The sequence below is a fragment of the Vespa crabro genome, chromosome 1 (assembly GCF_910589235.1).
Source record: "Vespa crabro chromosome 1, iyVesCrab1.2, whole genome shotgun sequence".
Taxonomy (NCBI): Eukaryota; Metazoa; Arthropoda; class Insecta; order Hymenoptera; family Vespidae; genus Vespa; species Vespa crabro.
The window spans coordinates 15,979,529-15,998,223 of record NC_060955.1 but is presented as its reverse complement, the minus strand read 5'-3'; the positions used below and the strand labels follow the sequence as shown (position 1 = coordinate 15,998,223).

The window sequence follows — 18,695 nt, the reverse complement described above, 5'->3', positions numbered from 1 at the left end:
ATCATTATTTCTCCAATTTTATAAAGGAAGGAGGGCCCGTTGATATAAATCTTACTACATTAACGTTGACCTAAAAAGGATAAAGACGTTTGACGACGTTATTTCACATTAAAATTGGCATGCCGATATCGGACTAGTTTCTCTACAATTTCAAAAATTTAAAAATTTTATAATCTTCTACCTGACTTTTAATATATATCACAGTCCCACGTACATGCAACATTGGCCAACTTTATATCATTTTAACTATAGCCATGATAGTTGTCAGCACTATATGGATATTTCTACGTATTCTCGCGAGGCATGAAAAGAAAATAGAGGAGAAGATGTATAGAAATGATGAAACTTCTTTTGGAATGAATGACTTGTTCTAAAAAGTTTTTCTTTTATTCCCTATTCCTTTTTTCCTTAATTACGTAGCATAGATTTATTATCATAGTAATTTTGATTAACGAATGTAAAAAGTAAAAAAAAAAGTTAATGAGACCTTCAATTAATTTTAACATGCATCTTTATGCTCTCCATTAATTCTTTAGGATTAAGAATTCCAAGATGAAGTTAGATGAACTTTTGGAGATAATGTAAATTGGAAAAGGAATACTCATATCCGATATCGCAATAAATTGGCAAAGACGTTAAAAAGTAGATACGGGATAGTGATTGAATGTCTACTACTTATTCCGTCAGTAGTCAAAGGAAAATTTCAAGTAGAAAATGTCCTTGGCCACGAAAAGCAATTATAGCTAATAAGAGGCTAGCAAAGCAAGACATTCCTCTTGGTCTCTCTCATATTAATCATATTAATTTCTCAATCATATTAATCGTCAATATTAACGCTTAGGCTGGGAACTAGGCTAGCTATTATGTAAACTTCTTTTAATCGAAAATATCGAGGAGTGTTAGATAACAAATGAAACGTTTATTTCATTGTTGTTTGTCTTTTGAAAAATTAATTACATCGGATATAAAAATAATAGAGTAATTAACTAAATTATCGCGCGAAAATTTCTCTTTTTTTTTTAAATATAAGAACATCGAATGATAAAAGAACAATCGTTTTTAACAGTTAATTGTGCATTTATCGCGATTCTCGCGATTCTGTAAAAGAACAATTTATTCAGCTCGAAATCTAGGACTTGTACAATGGTTAAGATAGGGCATAAAAGGATTTTTTTTTTTTTTTTTTTTTGGGAAATACCATAACGATCACTTCGCATTCCCGGCAAGTATAGCAGCATTTAATCTAACGCAATGAAAAATAAAGAAACGATCGTGGTACATGTTACAGATATAAATAAAAATAAATTATAATCAATATTATATATCGATGCGATAATAGAAGAACGAAACATCAATTGTTATATTAATCTATTAGAAAATTGTAATTGAACCGTTCTTGAATCTTTTAGATAATATCTCAATGTCCACATAGCCTCGAAAGTTCATCGAATTTTCGAGGAGCCCTAGCTGGTTTCCCGACAAAGTTGTTACAGATACGGGAAGCCGCTTGTAACTTTGTTATGGCGTAGTTTGCGAAAAGCGATTTGTTACGAATTGCGCGTTTCTCCTTAGATTTATGTAAATTTACTAAAATAAAATGGAGGATCATAGAGGAAAAATAATTCGCCTTTTAAAGTGATAGCTTTACTTATAAGAATTGCATGCGATGCTTGTGCGCCTGTACACTTGCATATATACATCCGTATGCATGTGCCGTTTCTCCTTAAAAGCTCCACTTTAAGCTGCTTTATACTCTCTTCGAATAGTAGAGGTGACCTCGGTAACCAACGAAAAAGCAAGCTCGAGCCGACTATTAGCGTGCTCATAAGTCTCGCGGAAATTTACTTGAAACGTGCCTAAATATTTTCTTGGCCTCGGCCTAGCCTTTGAAACATTATCGAGCCCTCGCACGAAAGCCCGCTCTCGTGAAAGCTCCCATTCGGATCGTTAGTAATTAAAAATCTCCCTTTGGCAAATATTACTTTAAAATGTCAAAGCTATTCTATATTTTACGACGTTTCTTGAAAATATCATGAAACGCTTATGAAACGATTGCGAATCGAATATAAATTAAATTCCAACTTCGATTTAGATGAGTATTACGTAGATATAAATCGATTAGGTCATGCTATTAATATCAAATTGCAATTTTAATTATACTATATAGAATTGATTCGTTTAAATTCATTACACTTTCAACTTCTAATAATATCAAAATTAACTCAAATAAATTTCATAAGACAAATCAACTTTCTAAAGCCTGAAAGCTGTCACGCTTTCATAATTTATCACATTTCGTTAATTACATTAGATAATAGGTGCTGTTAGAAAACACATAAAAGTACCGTTCTGAGAAACTCTACCTACATATATGCTTGCGACATTGATACAAGGAGCTTATCACGGAAATATAATTCCACCTTATTGGCAGAAAAAACTTTTAACGAAATAAGACGGAAAAAAATGAAAAGGAATGGATGCAGATGTTGTTTACGGCAATCTCTGTGCAAGTACTATCGTAGAAATTTCGAGTGAAAACATATAATAAGATAAGGTAATGCACGTCACACAGTGTCAATTATTCAAACCAATCTAAAGTACCGGCCGTACGTTGACCAACTATATTCGGAACTAATCTAACAAACTCGTAGGCATTCGAAGTCTGGGCTTTCCTTTCGCTATATTTCACCCTCGACGCTCTCTACACTACCTCCACCATCACCACCACCATCATCACCACGCCAACATCCTTCTCGCAATCATTTATTTCTGATAAAAGCTACACTAAACTATGTCTCGTTCGCTCCCTCAAGAGTAGAGAAGCAAAGCTTTCTAATGATAATAACTATTACAAACATTTGAGATTGCTTCTCTTTCTATTAAATCATCTTTGTGCATCAACATACATGCATTTATCTAGATGTAACCATTTATGCTGAATGATGATTGAATATGTTTAAGTTGAATAAAAATACTGCGGAAAATTTGTCCTTCGTAAATTTGTGGAAAGTAATATTAAAAGAATAAGATAATTAGATCCTTTATTTCATGATAATCTTTGTTATAGTTTTGCTTTCTGGTTCACTTCACCGGATATTCATGAACGTGAATGCATTTAGAGATAGCATAACGATGCCTTTTGCTATTAGCTGATTTAAAATCCACAGTGATAATAACATCGAGAACGACGCTACTATCTTCGATAGATGTGGGCAGAGGAGGAAAGAGTGACATAATATTATACATAGAGAGAATCACTATAAGCATATACAGTCGTGAAAGTTGGTACGCGCACTTGGAGCTAACTCAATGTTCGTGCTCGATTAACCTCGACGCGCAGTCGGTATAAAATGCTTCCATATTACCAGTGCTACGGAATCATTGAAACAAAAAAAAAAAGATAGAAGAAAAAGAAGGAAGAAATCCTCAGGGAAATTTAAGAAGAAACGAAATCCACCTCCTTGTAGGAGAGAAAATTCGTTGAAGATGTTACGAAACTTTGGCCAATGAAACAATTATATCTACGCGTTACGAGAAAGGTTCTCTCATGAGGGAAATGTAGTAGGTGAAAAAATTAACAAAAAAAAAATAAAAATAAAAAGCAAAGAAAGTAGCAAGTTTTTAATGCGAATCTTCCTTTCCCGATAAAATGTAATTTCAAATGATCGTTCACGCCTACGTCTTGTTGATTTTTACTTAACCGAACCGCCATCACCCTTGACGCCGTTCTTCTTTCCTACGAAGTCTTTGGTCTCTCACTGGAAGTAATTTGGTTTCATGTTCACGTACGTTTTCACAGTCACGCTGAATACACAGTGGCTTGAACGTATATACGTACATATGTATCAAGCTACATAAAGAGAATTATTCTCCCTTTTTCTTTTTTTCTCATTTCTTCTATCTTCATCGCAGGACCGAGTCTGGAACGTTTGGATTTCATTCGATTTCAATAAAAGTTCGTTAAGCCGACGTTTAATATCGAACTACGGTTTCATATTTTTCTCTCTCTCTTTTTATTTCTCTCTCTCTCTCTCTCTCTCTCTCTCTCTCTTTCTTTTTACTTCTGTCTCTCTCTTTTTATTTCTCTCTTTTTATTTCTCTCTTTTTATTTCTCTCTTTCTCTCTTTCTCTCTCACTCTTTTTATTTCTCTCTTTCTCTCTCCCTCTCTCTCTTTCTCTCTCTCTCTCTCTCTTTCTCTCTTTCTCTCTCTTTCTCATCCTTTTCTCTTACTCTCGATATTACTCGCATAGAAAGAACGCCAGCAGCAGCATCAGTAACACGTTGAAACTTTATTTTTACTTGTCATTACTCACGCTTATCGAGGAGATTCATCAGAGGATATTAAATGCAAAGTTGGGAAGTATAAATAATTGGATAATTCGAGATTAAACGTGAGAGAAAGAAAGAAAAAAAATATAGAAATAATGAAAGAGACGTAATAGGTATTTCCATTGGCGAATATCGATTGGGGAAACTTCAATATATTAGATAAGTATAGCATTCCTTTCGAAGTGATTTCCAACTAAGAATACCCGATTCAGTTTTTGCATTGGAATATTCCATCCCAATTATATAGTTCAGAATCTCACTTTTTGCTAGAGCACATATCATATACGATCAATAATATACTTTTCAGGTATATGACTTCATTAATTCACGTTTAATTTATTAATCTCGATTGCGTACGTTGCAAAATGGGAAAATAGAGTTCGCTAGAAATGTATGTAATCGAATAAACTTGCTAGTTTTTTCTTCTTCTTCTTCTTTTTATCTATGTTTTGTTCGGCACAAATATCGCTCCATCCTACACGTTTTCTACTACTTGCAAGGATCAGCGACTTTCTGAATATTTATGGAGAAGCGGTGGTAGGTAAATCGTGAACGCATAATATTTTGTTTCCCTAGTTTCGACATTACATTTTATGCTCTCTTTCTTTCTTTTATATCCTTCCTAAGCAAAAGAAACGAAACTATAAAAATATCTTGATGCTGCTTACGTAGAAAAAAGTGTTACAAAGGTAATTAATACTGACAGAGCAATCTTATGACATAATCTTTAAAACTTTGAAATGTGAAATTTGAAATATACAATTTTTACGGAAGTTTCTTTTTGATTTCGCAGTTCATTGGGAGAAAGAGAAAGCGAGAGAGAGAGAGAGAGAGAGAGAGAGAGAGAGAGAGAGAGAGAATTAAAACGTTATAGAAAAATTCTATAACGTTTTTTTGGTAAACGTTCTTTTGGTAAAGGGTTATTAAAAATACTCACTTTACTTTGATCGCCACGAGAAAAATATATCTAAATGTTAAATACGATTCCTTCAAATAAAATTTTCAATTACATTAATAATCGAATGGGAAATAGGATAGTAATTTATTGGCATCAAGAGACGAGGAAAATGGTGCATAAAGCCTTAACGCATACGCAAAGCTAATTAACGCCGTAAATGCTGGTGGAATGTCGTTGAAATGTGCGAACGTTTAATCTATTAGCCAATAAACGAAATTAATTGAGTGAAGGAAACGATTAATATTCCTCCACTGGGACGATCTATCTCTGGTGTAATATTAATGTACGATGTACCACTCTAATCAGCTAATCTTTAGACTTAAATACACGAATAACAATCGCATGCGAAACGAGAATTCTGCTGACTACGAAAACACCCTCTTAAAAAAACAAGAAGTTGACAGCTCAATGACGAAAGTTTCTCGAAGAAGAAGCGATCGTTGTTTGCGCCTGTGTGAACAATTTCGACGAGAAAATCCATGGAAGAAGGAGAAATGGTCGAATGGCGGAGTGATAGAATAATGCGAGCTCTCATTGTAAATCCGTGAAGAGAAGGAATTTGGTGGTCCAAGGAAACGTGTGAAATAAAGATGATGAAGAAAAAAGAAAGGTTGAATAAAGTTAGAAAAGGATGATGTCTGTAAAAGAAGAGACAGATCCAAAGTAAAGCGAGAATGGAAGTTAAAAAAAAGAGAGAAGACTACCCCTTCCACATATACCAGTTATCTACGGGAATTGAAGATGGTATAAAGTTTGGCAGAAGTAGTGGGAGATAGAGATATCTAGTAGTAGACGGCGAATAATAAAAAAGGGAACGGAAGAATCGCAGATTTAATAAAGGCTCCTTGAAAGCGTGCTAAGCGAAAACCGATTTCATTATACCGAGCTGTCCTCCTCTCCGATTCATTCGCGCTTTCCACGGGATGCTGACTTGCTCGAGATTCCACGTCTTTTCTTTTCCTTCGGACCCTTCTTTAACCATTCCTTTTTCATCCAGGAACAGAAAAAATGTGCCATCGAAATCACGTGAGTTTACGAAGAACACCGAGAGAAGGTTAATGGAATTGTCGAATAATTATGATGAATCGAGTTTCGACTCCGATCTCTTAGCTGAACTTTCTCGGTTAATTGAAAAATCTATAAATATCCACTTGGATGATTTTAACCACAACGAGGGCAATTATTCGTAAAATCGTGATCGGCTATCCACCTACAGAGGATAATCACCATAAATCAGGTCGAAGTAGAATATAGATCACCATTTCGTGAGTTACCCTTCTTCACTATATTTTTCTCTATCCTCCATTCTTAATTCCCTGATTATAAGCGCGAAGTAGGAGCAGTTTTCCAGTTGACATTAGAACGAACTTCTCGAGATTCCGAGGCAATCATCGTTTTGGGAAATCAAGTTCACTGTAGTACCACTCGTTCTCTCATCTGGAAGGTTCGGCCGATAATTAAGAAACTTCCGTCGTTGCGTCTTGAAGATTTGATCCTTTCTAACGCTCTCTCTCTCTCTTTCTCTTTCTCTCAATAGCATAGCCTCCTCTTCTCCAGTAGTCGAGATTCGTCTAAACATAGTTCCACTCAGAGTTTCCGAGAATAGGTGGAGAAAAGAGGTAGCCAAAGGGAGAGGTTGTTCTCATGTCAAAGTAGTTTCTCTAGGCTCTCTCTCTTTCCCTCTCTTTCTCTTTCTCTCTCTTCCGAAAACTACCATGAGCTGTCCACAGAGACATTCTGCATATTCATGTCACCAAAGGCACAAATCGTACCGTTTGCTGTGGTAAACTGGTTTTGGTGCTTCCTAAATCAATGTCAGACTCTAGTCTTCGACTAGCACTTTCTCATCTTGCCGTTGATAATTGCCAGTTTCACGATTCAATGATTTATTCAAATAAAATAAATCGCTTTTATTGAAGCCACTTAAATGAAAAAACAAAAAAAAAAACAAAAAAAAAAACAAAAAAAAACAAAATTCGAAAAAAGCAAAAAAATTATACGTTAAAAGTACCGATTCGTTAGAAATATATTTCGAAATTTTATACATTAATTCAAATGTTTATAGTAAACATGTATAAAATTTATTATTTATCTTGAACGGTTAAACTTTACATATCCATTTGGTTTTGGATTACAACGATCTTTTCGATTCGAGGATAACACGAAAATCAGGATGGATAAAAGCTAAGCTTCGATCGTGTTCCGCGTTAACGATCGAACACTAATTATACGCGATATAATGTTTTACGATACGCGCAAATTACGGGCTTGATGGTACAAAGTGGAATAGAGGAGGAGGATAGAACAAGGACGTAGCAGTACACTTGTAACGCGACGATATACGCGATAATATCGCGTTCGCACGTGGCCATCCATGCCGATGCTGAATTACGATCAGTAACAATCGCCGTTGAAAATCAATTACAAGCGGTATTACAACGTTCGAGCGTGAAATTCACCGTTCCGCCTCGGTCCGATACCTTTCATTCGTTAATTAATCGCTCGTTTGGTATACGCGTCGAACGAAAAAGAAAATATCTGTTTTCTCTCTTTTGTTCCAGCGTTCAAGAAGAAATTGGCGTGATCTTAAGAGAAGCAACGTCGTCCTATCGGATATCGAGCTCCATTATTAGCTACGAATGACGATCGCATAACTGGAAGATTAATGAAGATGCTTCGATGAAGCGATCGAAGTGAGTTTTTTCTCCTAATAAACGATCATTTTAATTGTATTTTTTTACAAATTTCATCGAGAAAAAAATTTCTATATAAATTAGTATCTCCCGTAGATATGTTCTCATGTTTATTAAATCCTCTTGTCAAAAATTAAAAAGAAAGATATTTGTTATACCTATTTGACAAATTTAGGACCATGAAAATATAACTAAGATAAAAGTCCGTTCCTAAAAGAAAAATTGAAAAAAAGAAGCAAATCGTCAATTAAAAAAGATGTAGCAATTATCCGAGTTCAAAAATCATTGTACGAACTTCATCATAAAATTGAGATGTCTCCTTTCGTCAAGAAATAGCATAAAGGCGTTGTTTTATCTCAAAAAATATGAAAAAAAAGCGAAAAAGATTCTCTTTCTTTCAACCTCATTTCCTTTCTTGCATTGCAATAACTAAGAAACATTAAAGTTTTATAGACTGATTTCAAATGACGTAGACTACTCTAAAGGTCTATTAATCAGATTTGGTATATGTAAATCTAAGAAAAAACAGTTTCTTTCTACACACATATACATTCACTCACTCACTCACTCACTCATACACACAGACACACATGTATATAAATAAATATATATATACACGCACACATATATATTCATCTTAACGCTTAAAAATTGGATCCGACCTCTTTTTCATTTTCGAAAGCTTTTCATCACTTGGAAATGAGTTTGAAATAAAAGAAGGAAAAGAGAGTGAGAGAGAGAGAGAGAGGGAAAACTGAAGCTCGTAGAATAAAATAATCGAGGAGTTACGTGGTGTCGCTTAAGTTTCACAAAGTAATAACAATAATGAACGAGTTGGCGACCGTAAAATTAGTTTTTGATTGAATTATACTATTTGAACTGAGGCGAGCTTTCTTCTACTCTTTAACCATCTGTAATTTTTTTCTCTTTCCGTTCCTCTATTCTCGTACAACGCGTATGTTCTAATTCCGCAAATAAATCGCGACGCTAACGCGGGAAAAAAGAATTCGCAGCTTCGAGTATTCCCTTATTTACCAGCGATTATTTCATTTAATAATAAGGAGAGAGATTTTATATGAAAAAGGAAAGAAAACTTTGTAAAATTAAAATACGATGATAAAAAATTCCGAATTGGTATTGCACGTCCTATGAGATACGTAACGCTTTTTCGCCGGTAGGAGATTCAATGAACGATATTAAATGTTTATTAACAGGCTTAATAACTAGTGTTCGCCTTGAAATACATTTCAATACACATTCATGGTACAGCAAAGTGCATAAATCCACATAATGCTCGCAAGAGCACACATATAAACATGTATATATATATATATATATATGTATGCATTGTCTATATTGATAATATATGTGTGTATATATATACATACATATATATATACGAATATTCGTTGGTAAATACGCGCCAATTGCATTAGCCTCGTTTCAACGATGGACACTTCCTCTTACCACGAATTATCAAGTCCACGAGTTACATCCGGCTAAACTATCCACGTCCGTCCGCTCACACATCTCGCCTGGTCTTTCTCCCGAAATTAGTTCTATTTTAACGCGTAGAGCAATTTAACAATAAACAACAATAGAAGTATAAGAAACAAACACAAAATCTCCACTCAGAATTGAGAAATAAATGGATTTATCTTTTCCTTTTTTAAAACGCAACGTATATATTAACATGGGATAAAAATAGTATGAAAGTGAAATTTTTGAAAATTTTTTATTCACTGACGATACATTATCAGTGCTTTTCTCAAAATTCCTTCTACGTAAGAAAAAAGTGCTTTCTATGTAATTAATTTAAAATAACAATGAAATTATAAGAAATTGAAAAGACAACAGTAATTTCTCACTGCACTTTTTAAAGAATGTATCAGACAACGAGATAGGATTCTTCAGCAGAAAGGAAATCGAATGGGCTTTCGAACGTCTTTCAAAGTAAAGAAAGAAATAGACAGAATGATAGGAGAAAACATTTGATTTCACTGAAAGAAAGACAGCTCCTTTTCAAATAACGATTCAACTTTGGCACGAGCTTCTTGGCTCGATCTCGCAAAAGGCTCTCCATTTTCTCTAATCGAGAATTAACCCTCTTGGCCACGATAAATTATCACGATTATTGGAACCCTTCCAAGCTATGGTACGCGGACATTCTCTTGGGGTGGTTCTTAATGCACAAAACGAAACGCCCCTTTGCTTTACGGCGACGATAACAGCGTACGTCTGCAATATTATCCGTCGGCCACACTTGCCATGAATTCGTCGCTAACATAAAGGATAGCATCGCTTCTGAAAAAGATCTCGATAACCGTACTGTCTTTTTATCACTCTTACGTTCATAATCTATAGCACTTTGTACTTTTCTCCGCTTTCAGGGTACAAGCAATGACCATTCTTCGTACCCGCATTTACGAGAAATCCCTACGAAAACGGCGAGAACTTTCCGGCGATATCTAACATGTCCACTCTAAAGGAGCAAGAAGGAGGTAAAAGAGAAACGGGCAATAAATTCTGGAACAGTGTTAGTCGATATCGCGTTAAGTTCGAATCGAATAAGTGGGTCAAGGCGTTCATAGACTACTACATATTCTAAGACCTTAGAAAGTTGTAAGAGATAAATTTTTATTACGTACGGAAGATTTGATAGAGCGATATTTCCCGCATTATCCCACAAAGTATAAATTTTATAAACCATTTCATCGAGTGTCCTATGTTCGCACGAAATAATATAGATTATAGAGTATCGAGGTTGCGTATTTCACATGTAACAGCAAGCACAAATGCTAGTAGGTAAATTCAAAACTCATATTAACGCACAGCCGACGTCTCTCGAGCTTTACCCATGATCAGAGCTTCCAATTATCTACGAATTAGCAATTATAGCTGGCCGAAACTACGGCTATTAAACGTTCCGTTCAATTTAATGATAATACCGTGCATTGCTATCTACTGTTCTAGGTCGTTCGGATTCGAAGGGAAGGATAGTAGATTTATGTTATCCTCTTAAATGACATTGCTCGTAGTTCACACTCCGATTTACATTCACCTATCAACCGATTCTAATCGAAGATTCCATTTAATTCCACCGGAATTAATATGTCCAATAAAACTTTTTACACAGTGTCATAAAAAGGAAGAGATATAAAATTCACAGTACGAAAAAAAAATATAAAAGTTATTTTCTCTTGAATCGATATTATTTGTAAATTCTAACAACGCTATCACAACAAGAGGAATAGGATAGGAAGAAAGACAGACGTTTTCGATTTCCATTAATCATCTTCGCGGTTATATTTGATTTCTTCAAGCATGTTACGTCACGGCTCGCCGAATTATTACGTCTCTCTTTTTTCTTTTTCTTCTTTTCTTTCCCACAAAGAACCGACTGAAAACAACGTCGGTAAGAAACGAAGCTGGTAAAGGAGACAATATAGCTTTCCCCTTCTTCTCGTACTTGTCGAGTGGGCTGCTGTAAAGGATGCGATTACCATTTTATCGAGTCTGATTTGCGAGCAATTTACACGAAGCTTCGCTCGGAAGACGATACTTTTCTCCCCGAACAAAGAGAACTTCTTTTCTTTCTTTCTTTTTTGCTCGAGAATTTCGATGAATCCGACGAAATTAATAATAAAAGAAAAAAGTATTACTATGTTATTAAAATTATTCTCTACGCGTATACGAACGATCGATTCAGCTTAAAATCTTTACAAACGAATCCGGAGGATATACGGACCATTAATATTACTCACGATATATATATTTACTACCGATGGTGATGGGAGATAACAAACGTATGGTTATCGCGACACACGCGATAAACCCACCCCTTCAGCTCGCCTTCGTAATACGTGTCCTCGTTACCCCAAACTCGTAACAAGAAAAAAATGTATAAAACTCGTCATTCGAGTACAAAGGACATAGGAAGCTTATTAATGGTTATCATTTAATACAGCAAAAATCAGCCGAGTACAGCTTTGTAAATCATTTCTATCCAATTGAATTCGACAAAGATTCGTTTGTCGTTGATAAAAGTCATAAAATTATAGAGCTTAAATGAAAAAATGTACATATGTTTTCAATTCTTGATGACTTTTTATACTTTAAAATATCGACAAAAAGAAAAAAAAATAAGAGGAAATAATATAGAAAATTATTTCATCAAACGCTTCTGTCATTCTCATTGTGATTCATTGACATATTGGAAAAAATCTAAAAATTCTGTTCGAATTTTTTTTTAGCATCGTGGAATCAAGAAGTTAACTACAAACGATTTCCATTTCAAGCCATTGCAATTGTTTTTTATTTAACAAAACGATTGAAATATATATGGTTAATAAATAGAATAACATTATTAACACTCAAAGTTAAAGACTATAGATCGAGCAGCAATACAGAAGATATATCAGAAATCCAAATCAGAAGAGTAACCTACAGAGAGAGGGAGAAAGAAAGAGAGAAAGAGAGAGAGAGAGAGAGAGAGAGAGAGAGAGTTCTCCAATGAACCTGAAATGGCAATGCATGCAAACAACGTCGAAGTGACAAATTTCAATTTCGCGCGACGATCTTCGAATGTTTACCGGTATCTCACGGTTCCCATCGATATCACGAATTTCATTAGTACTCTCTTCTCTGTTTGCCGCTAGCCGACGGATGTACGATAATGTCCACATAAACCAATTTCGATCATAAACAGTAATCGAACTATATACATATCTATATATGCATATCTGTGTGTGTATGTGTATGTGTTGAAAGAAAATGTCAGCAAACAGGGAATTTAATTATTTTAACGCGATACGCATCAAACGGAAAATCGGTTTCCACCAAGCACTCGATCCGATGATTATTCCTCCCAACAATCGTTCCTATCGAAATTAATCGGAAACGAGATTTCGATAGAATTATATGGACAGCGCAAGCCCTATGACTTCAACACGTTTATCATTTTTTCAATAACTACAGATCTTACTGATAACATCGAAATAAATGTGAAAATATCTTAATATAATTCGTTGCAATAATCTTAATAAAAACATTCAATTTAATTGAAAATTACATAGCGACCAAAAATATTCCATCTCGAACTAACGATCCCGAACTAATGATCTCTCAAACGACGAATCATTCGTACGATGCCCGAAACTCAACTAAAACTCCCAGCTTGCCAGTGAGTATTATAAATTGATTTGCTTGGCTACGGCGATGATTAAGTGGCGTGATTTGGACGCGTGGCTCGCGTGAGAATCCGATTAGACGAATTTAAAAGCGATGGGAAAGGCTCGTTGCAAATTCGGAACGTGACACGGGAGATAGTTAGAAGGGTTACCGTATGGGGGTTGGGAGTTAGGGGTAGGAGATGGTCCGTATATTGGGAGTAAAGGGCGGGGAAATCGAAGAGAAGGGACCTGGAAATCGCGTGTTAGAGGGTGCGATGGATGGACGTGCTAGCCGGTGGCCTTGCAATTACCATTCATTACTTTGTTGGGGCCAATTGACATAACTGATTGGTATTCGGCACCCACACAAGCCTCAAAGGACCACCAGCCTGTCTCCCTTCTCCTGCCCTCTCTCCTTCGCAATGGCGGCTAGGCTCAACAAGGCCGAAGGGAGCTAATGCAGTTAGCCATGTCTGCATCGCGAACTCCATACGATCCTAACGGTCTAACCACCATTCCCTTCGTCTCCTCTTGTACTTCATTCCACGTACTTGCTCTGAATGAGCAAGTTCACATATTTGAATCACGGTACCTGCTGGTATGTAGATATATATACTATCTTCTTTACATTTAATTAACAATTTATCTTTTGTACAGAAAATGAATTATATTTTCCATTAAATATCAGATATAGAGAAATCTATAGGATAAACTGTAATTATTTAGAAAACATAGTCGTACGGGGTGTCATCGTCGATTTATTTCACGAGCGACGTTATATAAATTAAGTCAACGAGGAAGTTCGCAAAGACTTTCTTTTCAGAATGGCAAGGAGACCGAGGATAGAAGGTTAGGTAGGATAGTAAGAGAAAAAAAGAAGTACGGCTTTCTTTATACCTTAGCCTCCACGTTTTGCCGCATTTTCCCTCGGCTCTTTCCTTCCTTCCTTTTACCTTCGTGGCTAGCTACCATCGCTAGACAGTATTTCCGTTGGTAAGAGTTGGGCGGAGAATGGAAAGTTAACAGATAAATAGTGTCTAATACTTCACAAGAACCGGTCTTTCCTTCCGTCACAGCCGCCATTGCAATATTCTTTTCGCATGCCTATCTCCGCAACAATTTTAGGTCCAGTTATTCCATTCTTTGAGAGAGAAGAATTACCGTAGAATTTGACAATATTAGTAGTTCAAGTTGAAATTCTTTGAAAAAAAAAAGAAAAGAAAGAGAGACAAAGAGAATAATTTAACGAATAAAGAATATTAAAATATGAAAAACAAAAATAAAGAGGGGAAGTAACATTTGTTGTTTCATAGTGAAATTTCGAATACAAAGCAATCGAAATTAACGAATAATATTCCAAGTTGGTTCACGACTTTGTCCTTTGTTCAGAGGATAAAAAACTTGAAGCAAGAAGTAATCATGGATATAGAAATAGAAAATCCCTAGAGGAACATTATTAAATGGCTATTATGTTATCATTTATTTATGGAGCATATAAAAAATCGGTATTAAGTTAATCTGAAATAATAAATACCATAGAAAAATATGTTTAACATGGAGAACTATTGCAAAAGACAACAGAGTCTACTTCTCATTAGCAAAGCGATTTCCATTTCTTCGTATAAACTGCATCGTACGAATAATTTGTTTGATTACCTATTAATACGAATTTTCGGATATTAATCAAAAATAATTTGTACTTTCCAGCAAAATAATGCTTTCTTCGAAAAATGAAGAAGAGAAAAGGTAAAACGCTCGATTTATTCTTCGCTATTTTCTCTTTCTCTCTCACTCTCTCTCTCTCTCTCTCTCTCTCTCTCTCTATTTCTTCTATTTGCAGAGATAGCGTTTTCCTATTCATTGCCGAGGAAACTCCGACTTCTATAACCTTTACTTATACTTGTCTATCAAAAATCTCACAATTGGTCTTTTGTGTGTAATTTTCCGATTCAAATATCTATCGATTAAATAATCTCTGCGTATTACTTCGTTTTTACAAATAAAAACGTATTTACATACGTTGACTTGAAAAAGGTTGAATAAAATTGAATGTCACATTTAAATGATTAATCGTCGACATTGAGTCTTCAATTAGAAAATCAAGATTTTCTTCCAGCCCTTATCCACCGCTACCTCTTTCAATGCCTACGAACAGCGTGCCAATTAACCATTGACAATCGGTACGTCGAACTCTCGGACCATTTCCCTCTAGTATTTCGAGCGCTACCGATAGCAATTTTGAAAAGCTCTGCCTAATTCGAGCCGATGTCATTAATGTCCGTGATTCAGCTATAAATTATTCAGGATAATTGGATTCGGGCTACGCATAAAATCTACCAGGCAATATCGTTCCTATCCGTGACAGAGAACAACGATCTTTCTCTCTTCCTCTCTTACTCACGTTCTCTCGTAGTACGCGAAAGGGAACGAGCATACGCAGCAAGCGAGACCAGAGCAAAGAGGGTTGATCATGTTTTCTCTATCTTTCTCTCTTTCTCTCTTTCTCTCTCTCTCTCTCTCTCTCTCTCTCTCTCTCTCTCTTTCTTTTTGTCTCTGTCTCTTCATGCATCTCTCTCTACACCCTTTTTACTTCCATTCCTGTCTATCGCTTCGTCCTTCTGTTTTTCTCCGTTCTTCTCGGAGGGAGTGTGCTTTATGCCGTGCGTTGAAATACAGTGTAAATCGCTACTACCACTGGCTGCACAATTAGGTAGGGCAATATTTACTATTTGCCAATATGGCGATAGCTTAACGTCCCCGTTAACCCTCTTCTCCTCCGTCAATTCCTTCTCCATACCAAAACTAGCAATGCCATACTATTGCTTCTACTATTGCTGCTGTAACACGTGATAACAATCCTCGGCCGTATGTTCGGTACAATCGGAGATTGTCCAGCCGAATCAAACGCACGATCTGCTCGCTTGAGCGAATCTTGCTTCTCTGAATACAGTATTTCCAATGATTCGTGTCTTAATGAAGCTTACTGTTCGAAACTATAACTCGACAAAGCTGAAGGAATTAGGTATACTCGTGAGAGTTAGTTCGTTAGAGAACGAAAATCCATTGTAAGTTATTTGGAAAGAGCGTATAATATTAACTACATAAATGATGAAATGTGTTGATTATGTCATTTGACTCGTTGAAAAAGTATATCTTCTGAAAAGCCTGAAATCAATAAGTTAAAAAGAAAAAAAGAAAACGAAAGAAGGAAAAAAAACAGAAGAAAGAATAAGTTTTGCAGTTAAATATTTTTCAGTGAACACGACAATGAACAGCCCTGACTCCCGAAGTGATGCGTTCTTTCAAGCGAAACGATGCGAGCTTTTCGCTCTACAGCTTTTTGCTCGACTACGTTTCTTTGCGCTTCATTTTATGCGCAGAATAAAGAAAAACAATTTTTCTAGTTCAGCGTACAAGGGAAATTTGGTAAAAGGATAGGAACAAAAATTGTGAACAGGATCATCGAACGAGTCAAAAAATATTTCTTTCTTTGTACTCAAATTTCGTCGTATCTTTGCACGTCATTAAACCAACCTAATGAAATCACAAAGATGATTCTTCCTGCCAATTAGAGAAAGGAAAAGTTAAAAATTACTCGAATGAAGTTGCTATATATAACCATACGTTTGATGCAAAGTCCTCAGTACGATTTAAGAAAGCCCTTTGATGCGGTTACAACCCTTACTAAGGTTTTTGAAGGCCAACGGAATGGTATTGAAAAGGAAAGAGTGTAAAGCACGAAAGAAGGAGAAGGAATAAAGGACGGAAGAAAGAGGAAAACGAAATCTAGCGAAGACCGTTAGGCATTCCATATTTCCTTTGAAAGCATATTCCTTAGTGGCCGGTCTCCAAAGTGAGAAGAGGATAAAAGATAAAGAAATAGCATCGAAGTAGGGAAAGGATGAAAAGGCGAATGAGATGGGCCTAGCGTTAATTAAGACGCTGTGAGCTATCTCTTTTCCTCTCCTATACACATCAATATACATAGTTCGAGTAAGTAAGCCGCAAGAGGAAGAGTTTTCCGGTGATGTCAGAATCCGAACATTGCTTACCTCCGAGGAATAAGAATGACCGAGTCTACACTTTTGACAAAGTCAGACGATAGTGGGTGAGGAATTTGTATGCTCGATTTCGTCGTTTGCTTTCATCTTTAAAGCATGGAAATAGAAATACAAAAAGAGAGATAGAAAAAGAAACATGTTTATCCGATATAACAAAGAAAATGTACAATTTCACGATGAATTTCAAAGTGTCCGAGTTCTTCTTAAAGTGCACTCCGCATGATGTCACTCCTAGATAGAATGAGAATAGAGAAAGAGAGAGAGAAAGAGAGAGAGAGGAGGAAAGAGAGAGAGAGAGAAACAGAAAGAGAGAGATAAGGAGAGATGGAAAGAGCGAAGAACGAATAGAGAATATGCCATCAAACTTCGCTCGGAATAAGAAGTGACGAAGTCAAAGTTTCAAAATCTCTTTCGAGCAAGTGTCACGAGTTATATCATCTAGAAAGCTCGTTTGAGCAATATAAAACGAGTTTACAATAAAATAAATAAATGGCCAGGCAATAGAAAATAATTCAAATGATATACTATTATGTAATTTGATTATAAACCAAAACAAAATTATTAATTTTACCAAGATATGTATTATTTATATATACATAGATATATGTACTTGAATATTCAGCATGCTCATCTTGTGAAAATCAGTTCTTCTTTAAATACGATATTTTATATATAGAAACAGTGTATGTAAGAAACTATGTATATGTACATTTCAACAAAGAAAGAAAATGCAAGAACGAACTACTAAACAGAAGGAAAAAGATATTTTTAAACTATCCAATTAGAAAGATGGAGAGAAAGAAAAAGAGAGACTCGATTAATATAATCCCACACTCAACAGCGTACTGTTGATTAAAATCGAAAACTTTCTCAGGGGTGTCACGAGCCTTAATCGATAAAACGTATATAGTACATACGTATCTCTGTAGGTATATGTGCTGGCACAGTTCGGAGTAAGCAAATATACCCGAAAACTCAGACTCTGTGTAGATAACTAGGAGAAAGGTTAACATGGAAGGACAAGCCGAGAGATAGCGAGAGAGAAATCGGGTTGGCGAGGCGGTGAAGCAGAGTGTTAATTAAGACGCTCGGAGTTATCTCACGACGAACAAGATGCGACGAGGTTACTGGAAGCAGTCTACGTTTTCGTGAAGAAAAAAAAAACAGAACGAAAAAGAAAAGTGAACAGAGATGGAAGAATTGAATATTCGAAAGATTGATCTTGGCCATGCTCTCGTATGTACATATGTAAAGACATTCGTCCATATGTATGTACATTGTGTCATAGAGAGAAAAAGAAAGAAAGAGAATGGCACGGAAGCGAAGAGGTCTCTTCTCTCGACTGTCTCCTTGTAGAACGAGAGGAAGAGAGAGTCAAGTATAAAGAAAGAGCTTGAAGAATGTGCACTCAGCGTGATTGGCGCTGCGCGTTCGTTGGATAGTCGTAGATGACGGCATGAAAACTTAAAATTTTCCACCAAC

General features: G+C 35.8%; 1 protein-coding gene across 3 annotated transcripts in view; it reads left to right on the top strand.

Moving 5' to 3' along the window:
* Positions 1-18,695, top strand: part of LOC124424580 (protein artichoke-like) — a 113,523-nt gene that overhangs the window by 61,678 nt on the left and 33,150 nt on the right. For all 3 annotated transcript variants that reach the window (XM_046963984.1, XM_046963894.1, XM_046964068.1), the window contains exon 2: positions 7,850-7,981. The gene's annotated coding sequence lies outside the window, so the exon portion shown is untranslated. The remainder of the gene's footprint in view (positions 1-7,849; positions 7,982-18,695) is intronic.